Consider the following 8,745-nt stretch of genomic DNA (forward strand, 5'->3'; position numbering starts at 1 on the left):
CCACACATCAGCCCTTAGAAGACTGCAGATGATACCCTTGACTTTGGTGAAAGAAAATGCCAAAGGCATGAGTAAAAGGCATCTGTAAATTTCCCTGCCCACTCCAGCTGGCTCTGCTTGGGTCTTGAAGCCAGAGGCAATGCAGTAATAAAACACAAGAATAGAGAAGCTCTTCAATCGGGCAATTCTCACCCATTGCCATTCCTTCATCTGCCCAAGTCATCATATAGTTGTCAACAGTCCAAGCATTGTCTAGAACCCCTGGAAGGTGTATCTGAAAAAAAAAAAAAAAAAAGTGTTTCTAAGTAGCTTTATTTAACTGATCTTGTCCTTCACTTTGATTTATGATTATTGTCTTAACACAGAATAGACAGATGTAACAATTAGTTGTCAGCAAACCTGCAGTAAATTTTAAATTAAAATTATTTTCAATTTAAATTCATCTTTCTTAAATGATATTTTCAGCCTTGCTTAAGCAAAGTACTTTTGAAGATTGGTCATCTTTTTGGTTAGACAATTTAATTCGGGGAAAATAAAAAAATACAGCATCTATCCACACTGCAGTGTTGGATTTGTACCAGGAATGAATCTGGAGCAGCAGATTTATTGACCAAAACACAACAGAAATAATTGTTGACTTCAATCTTTCTGCACTGATTCAGCCACAGAACAGACTGCAGTGGAAATTTTCTAGTATTGTGCATTCATGTATGGTTTAATGGATTCAAGCCAATACTGAAAAGAAAGTCAGCATTCAAGTCTTCAGAGAAACTACCATGCCATAAAATCTGCATTCTTCCCACCCAGAGATCAAAGATTCGACCTGCCCTGGTGAGGAGGTAGGAAGAAATCTGAAACCCTGAATTGCTTTACTTCCCAGGAACATGGAAAAATGTGGTGCTTCTGCCACTATTTTCTGGAAACTGTTAGATTGGCTATAAAATAATAACAGGATCACCTATGAGTTCTTCTGATAAGAAATGTTGATAAAAGCTCTTGCTAATATGTAACCTTTACTCTGGAACCTTGGTAGATGATCCTGCTGTCTGTGTGATGTCTGGGCCCTGGTCTTATTTCGGCCATGCATCCTTCTTCCAACAAGCCTTTCTGCCATTGGGATTACCCAAAGTGCCCAGGAAGAAAATAAAACTTCTGAGTGTACCAGAAATGATAGTATGCCAATAAAGGCTTGTAGGGATTTAATCGGTGCTCCTTAAATAATCCAATTCAAAACACAATGAGAACTATGCCTGAGAGATGAGCCATGCATCTCAAGGAATGTAAGAAATGGATTAGAAAAGCATGATTTGTTGAAGAGTAAATATTTTATAGACAGAAAAACTGTGATAAATATGACTTCTTTAAGCTTTCTTAATACGATGCTTTCAGTGTTCAGTGAGCACCAGAGGTGGAACAAATGCAGATGTAAATTAGGAGGAAAATCACCTGTAAGAGCTGCTACATTGGAATTACATTTTAAAGTTGAAGTCAGGATCGAAGCAGCATGTTATGACAGAAACCAATGTAACATCTTCTTTAACAGCAAATTGTTTATTTGAGGATGACTATGTCTGGGAAGGAGCAGAGGGGAAAAAAATCAAACATTAAATCTCAAATAATTTTTCTAAGTCTGAAAAAGCAACAACTTCACAGAGGCTGCCAGCATGACCCACACTTAAAGGAGAGACTGAAAAATGGAGAAAACCCCTAAAAATACCATTCTATAACCTAAGAATAATGTATCAGCTGTGATAATGCAGTCAAGCTGGATTGACTTCTTGGATCCTGTTGGTAGTGTTCAATTAACATGCCAAATGATTCTTAGATATCTTCCTGGTATTATTTTTACAAAGTTTAATTTCTGAAAAAACCAGAGCAGACTAGAACTCTCCTGTTTTTGGTTTTGTTGTTTTTTTTTTTTTTTTCAACCATTGGAATATTTGTAAAATATTTGGAAAAATTTATACTTTTCAATTGGAAAATTTGTATTTGTTTGTCATCAGGTGATTGCATATGGAATATTTAACGTCCAGATATTTTCCACCAGAGAAAATACTCTGTGGGAAGCTAATGCCACACTGGAGGCATGCCTGTGACCCTTTTCTCCAAATATAAGGTAAGGTATAGTTTTCTGCTTGCCTTAGTGGCCCCAGAAGTTCTGCAAATGGAAGTTAATTAGTCACAAGCAGCCTGTCTTTAGCATGCTGCTACACTGGACACTGTACAGTCAGACAGATATTTACCCATTAAAAAAAAAAAAGTTAAAAACTAGGACCACTGGGATATTCTGAAAATGTTAACTCTACTTTTTTTTGTATATGCAAATCCAAATCCAGATGGAAACTTGCAGCATAAGTTAGCCAAAAGAAAGAGGTTTTCCCTGCACATTTCTATTTTTTAAATGGATATTTGCAAACCTACCTACTACTAACATGGCTTTTCTCCTGCAGCTTTACATCCTGGTACAGATGGAGGACTGTCTGCTGAGAGAATTTCAACTTGGCTATGATAGTAGAACTGGTGGAACACCTGCCTGAAGTGACTTTTAAAAACAATTAAGTACCATGATTGTTGGTTTTAATTCACTATGACATTGCTCTTTAGCCTTCTGTTCAGAACAAGGTAATTTTTTCCTTCTCTTGAGGTCATCAGGAATGTTGGTCCTTACATCAACAGAACTTTCAGTATATGTCAGTTACAACTTTATCTCTTCACCTGATATTGTCATTGAGGGTTAGATTCTGACAGCTCATTGCAACTGATGATGGTGACACCCAACATATCTGCAGGTGGAAATATGTATCACAAAACCTTTTGCTGCCATTCCAGATTAAAAAGCAACAAAGTTTATTCAGATTTTGCCAGAACTGACAACTGATGGTTCTCATGAATGATATCAAACCACCACTCACATGGCCAGGCTCAAGCCACTGACTAGAAAACGAAAGATTATAAGACATACTCCTTTTCAGAACTCTTAGCAGAGATGATCAGCCATGGCCCTATATTTAGATTTGGTCTGTGGAAAGAAAAGGGATGCCTTGAGCAGACTGTACCTCTGAGTTTGCTCCATTGTTTTCAGTGGGAGCCATTTCGGAGAAGAAAGTTTCAGCATTTTCTTCCCAGGTACTGTCACAGAAAGAAAAACCCTAATGAAATTATCTTTGGAAGTGTGCCATACCAAGTCAGGTATTTTGAAATGAGTTCAAAGTATCATATTTAACTGCAGATATTTTCTGAAAGCTGTTAAGTACACAAAGCTCTGATTTATCTGAAGTTGAAAAGGTATCCAAGACTAAATTGATTGAAACTTACATTTTGGGTACAGAGACTGAGCAGCTGCGATAAGGACCAGATTGCTGGTTGGGCGGCATTTTCCTTTTCAAGTGGTATTGGAAACTTTAGATTTTGACACAGATTGAAAGAAAATACTAGAAACCATCTTATTTGTGCAGACCAGCTGTAAAAACGGTGCCCATTTTATACAGGTCCTGAGAAGATCCCACCACCAGGAGGTCTGGCTGCCAGGGCTAGGGAATGATGCGGAGTCAGTGCAGCCAAGGCAGAGGTCCCCAAGCAGTGCCATGGGGAGGCTACAGCTGGGACCCTGTCCTGGGGGAGCTGCTGCCACACGAGTCTTTACCTGAGAGACAGTGCTGCTGCCTGACCTCAGCCCATTCCCACGTGGTGGTTCTCCTTTAGCTGGCAATGTGTGGAGTAAGGATGACCTGCACAGGTCTTGCATTTGGCAAATCTCATTAATGAGTCCCCAGAGAGCAACGCAGACCACTGGGCCTCCCCCGGGGATCACCAGGGGTAGGGCCAGGCTCAGCCTGTAACTTCTCACCTGCGTCCCCTGCAGCCAACACAAAGACTGATGCTGTCTTCAGCCAGAGATGAGTAAGGCCCTCCAGGAACACCCTCAGCTTGCTCAGTTTCCTTGGTGAACATTACCTGGAGGAAATAATTTTTTGAAGAAACTCAAGTTATGTGTGTCTCAGTGATGTCATATCTGCTGTAGAAGGGACTTCAGGATTTTTGCCAACTGCTGTTTACACAAGACATTATTTGAATGGTGTCCCTGGGGGGCTGCAGATGGGGAAGGAGGTACAAAAAAGCTGTGGTGGTAAATATTAGATTTCTTTGTGCTCATATGTATGTCAGACAGAAATGAAACTCAGACAATTAAGAAATTTCAGCTTTAGTAGGGACATGCTGACAAGATTATTAGCATTTGATTTGTATGGCACTGGATCACCTACCAGGCAGGAGCACATGATGGTGCTTCTGGTGAATTATCCAGAATACAGAGTTTGTTATTTATACTGGCTTTACATTGTCTGGGGGGAACTGGTGTGGTATGGATAGAATATACTCAAAACCAATAAAAACTGGAATACTTTTTAAGCACATTCAAATCATGTGCCTGCAGCACTTTGCACCATAAGGCTGCAGCGTTTTGATGCAGTATTCCATGCCCTAACATATTCCTGTGTATTGCCTAACACAAGTCCAATTGTAAAGCTGATCTGCAATAACTAAAGGTTTATACAGAATGTTCAGAGCTGTTGTCCTTGTGAACAGCCACAACCATGTGTCAGAACCAGGTACACAGTCAAACAGATTTCTTGCAACACCTAAATACAGGTAAGAAATGTGTGTGTGCCTAGGGCAGACAAAGGCCAGGAGAACAAGATTGTCATTCTGTCCTGCAGGGCTGTTGAAATAAACTTCTGTCTGCATCCTGAAGGATGCTGCCAAGAGCAGCAGGGAAGAGGGATAGCTGCTTACATCCTGATTCCAAAACATAAAGAACAATCTCCTTTGGACAGTGTGGCTAATTTGCACTCCCTTAATGAGTCTTCCCTTCTAAATGGCTATGAGTCAGCATCATGGAAGTGTGATTTCTTACTGATGTATGCATACAGCACCAATTGTGCTATAACAGATTATTGTTACAAATGGCAGGCAGAGCAAAGTAAGAAATGAAAAATGACAAAGATTTCACTTAAAGTTCGGGATGTCTCTTACCAAAGGTTTTCTTAATACCACATAGGGAATTCTGTCTGTCTAACAGATGGTCCTCTAGAATGACTATTAGCTTCTTTGCCTTCCCTTTTGAAATTGAGCTTCATGACCTTGCCAACCCAGCTGAGACTGCCCACCAAAGCATGGTACTGTACTTGAGGCCCATCTCATGCTTCCATTGTTACAGTGCAGTTACCAATGCATCAGATCATCCCAGGATAATACTCACACATCCTGTCTACAGTAGTTAGTCCCTGAGGGGTTGTCAGAACAGATTATTTATGCCAGCATTGCACAATTTTGCTACTGCAGTGCACAAATCTTATGCACCTTTAAAAACAGAAAGGAGATTATTTTTACAGTATGAACAGTCACGTCGACTGGTAATGACTGAGTGCATAGAGGTGCACACGTATCACAAAGCAATGCCCTGTGCTCCCTACAGAAACAGAGATCACTGTTGTTTATACCTACAAAGTGAGTGCAAGCTCCTTCGCTGAAGGATGAGCAGCTGTGGCTTCTCTATGCTCTTCAGGCAAACATTAGATCAAAACGACACATGCTCTCTTACTTTTTTTCTTCTAATGTAAAAAATTAAGTTGGCCATGGTTGCCCTTGCATTATCTATGCACATTTGAGATACTCTGTTCTGCTTCTGAACTGGAATTCTACACTTTTTAAAAACTACCTTGTGCTTTTATTAAACACCAACCCTTGCCGGAGCCTTCCCCGGATTGGGGTGACTCCGGATGGTGGTAAAGTCTCTCCTCCAACCCGTGCCTTCAAAGAAAGACTCAGTAGTCTTCAGTCGTCCGGTCTCAAGGTAGTTTATTGCATGTTATCTCAAGGCACACAGACTCCCTGACATTGTCCCTGACTCTGTCTGTCCCCGTCTCTGGCTGTCCCCGTCTCCGGCTGTCCCCGTCTCTCCCCCCCGAGGGGCTGGTGCCATCTTTTATATCACACATTACGTATTAGGTGTTTATAGTTTTTCCCCAATGCCTACTACCTATGTTGAACAGTGACTTTCTACTCTAAACCAATCTGTGAGTGCCAACACCACCAAGAACCTGGAGAATAGGAAGAAGAAAGAAGGAGGACAGGGCACGCCCAAATCCCTCCATCTTAGAACCTCTGACCCCCATGTACAAACCTCAGACCCCCCTGTACAAGGCCTAAAACCCCCCTGTACAGCACTCAAAAATCCTACCTTTCACTTTGTGACTACTTCTATTATAATATCTAAACTTTTGTGATTTCTTGTTCTTCCTGCAAGGTTGGTAAATTGTTCCATGGGTCAAACTCAAGACCACAGGGGTCCCTGGCCGCCTGCCAGGGCCTCAGAGGCTTCTGCCCTGGGCCCAGAACATCCAAGAGTGTCTGAGGGACACCTTGGGTTCCGACAAACCCTCATGATTAGCAGATATCAAACCATGGTTAAAAATCTCATTATTCTCACTTTAAAGAGGGAGGAATCAAGGGCTAAAGATAATGATTTCTAAAATGGTCTGATCTAAGACATTTTAGATCCAAGATCACCCTGGGTTCCCATGGAGGTTGTCAGCCCTTGGTTATGGAAAGCCCTGCTATATGTGTCTGGCCCTGGGAGTTAAAGATAAAGTTCTCAAAGGCAGCCATCACTTTTGATAGTGTTTTGCCCTAAGAACATACAATGCACAAATAAGTAGATGGTAGGTTGAGAGTTGGATCTGTCTATCCATATTTCATGTTTATGACCTCTTTTACAGCTATAATGAAGAACAATATAAGCTTTTTTGCTGATCAGAATGAAATTGTACCAGAGAGACAGACTACTTTACGATGATAAGAGTTAATGCTTTTGCCAAGCTCAGGGACATGAAGCCAGGATAATCTTTCAATCCAGACCCCTGTAAGCAACAAAACACTGCCCTTTAAGGACTGCTGGGTCAGCTCTGTCACTTGAAAAAGGGATTGAAATGAGTTCTAAAAGGAAAGTAGTTTTAACACTGCAGTTTCTAAATGGGTTGTAAAATAAGCTGGGACAAGTTTGCACAAGAAACATTTGCTCTTAAGAGTAAAACCACGGGACCTGAGCCAGGCCAGCTGCGCTACCACTCCTCTTTTACTCCTGTAGCAGTGAGTGCTAGAAGCTACAGACTCTGGAGGTAGGAAATACATTTCATTGCTCTTGTTTGATTCCCTTTAGGCTGACACATGGAGTGGAGTTGTCAGGCTTCACAGCAAGCTGTGTCTAGCCTTCTTTGGCTGCAGGGAGGGCTGCTGATACATCATGCTCTGAGATTTGGCAAGAGACACCCACAAGCTTTAAAACAAAAGGAAGAGACTTCAGGTTACCAGTTCCCTAAGGGAAGGTTGCCTGTGGTATCTGAGCTTACAAGCAGCGAGAGAAACAGGTCATGGGAAGGTCCCTATTTAGTTAGATGTAATAATTAGCTGTTCACAGGCTGAAGTGAAAGTTGCTCAGGTCTTGAAGTCAAGACTCAAGAGTATGGGTGTCAAAGAGATAGAAAAGGTCAAAGATTAGGTCTGGACATATAGCAAAATGTGGTGAAGCTGATGGCAAAACAAACATGCGTCACAAATTACTAATTTGAAATTATACACATAAAAAAAATCAAAAGAATTTTTGTACGTGGTTTACCATAAGAAACTGCCTCTTTTGATTAATCTGAAGAACAAAAACAAGATAATTTAAATGTGGAGTAAGAATCAGCACGGCAAATTAAAATACTTAAATTTCCTCTATGGGAAATAAAGGAGGAAGATGGTCAACCTCTCAAGTGTTACAGAAATATGAAGTGACTTAACTCAAAACTACTTAGATGTGTAATGTAGCACAAGCTTTAAATGCTTATTTCTTTAAACAATAGGATCCAATAAATTATACTGACCATCAGTCCCTGCAAGTTTATGTTCCAGAAAACTTGAAACAATCCTTTCCTACTTTTCCAGACTGTGAGTTTGTGAATGCAGTGCAACTTTTTCTACACACAGACCCATGTTTTATTTATTCATTTATTTATTCAACTCTCATATGAAAATACTGTTACTGGCCTCAGCATCTTAGCATTCTTACATCATATTGCCTTGAATACCTGTATGTTCAGTAATATGTATACATTGAACCTGAAGTGGCTGGTGTACATTAGCAGTGATAAAAAACATGAGGTAAAGACACTAGTAGCTCAATGGTTGACATATTTATTAGAAGTGATTCCCTCATATAAACTATTTATATCTCATAACTATAAGGAGAAGATCTAAAACGCAACTTAAATCAATCAGTGTGTAAAGAGGATTGTGAATTCCATTGTTTCAGGATAATTTTTTGTATTTTATCTCAAAAAATAAAAAGAGACATAAAGAAATACAAAAATCTGCATATCAGGATGGTGTGGTATCCTACTATGTTTCTGCACTAAAGAGTCAAATCCATCTCCAAATTCAGACAGCCTCAAACCATCTATAAAAGCATTGTTGTAGTTTGGTAATTGAAAAACACCGTAAAAACATATGGAAATTATGTTTGGCCTAGTTTCCATACATGTCAAAGAGGAAAGATTCCTGGCAAACCTGGAATATGTATTTTGAACACTATATTTTTGCCAGCTGGCTTTTCACATTCTGTAGCAACTGTTGCACACTACTTTAGAAAATGTATTGAGCTAGACCTGATTGAAAATTACGAAATAAATCACTGTAATAATAAACCAA

The sequence above is a fragment of the Vidua chalybeata genome, chromosome 5 (assembly GCF_026979565.1).
Source record: "Vidua chalybeata isolate OUT-0048 chromosome 5, bVidCha1 merged haplotype, whole genome shotgun sequence".
NCBI classification, from domain to species: domain Eukaryota; kingdom Metazoa; phylum Chordata; class Aves; order Passeriformes; family Viduidae; genus Vidua; species Vidua chalybeata.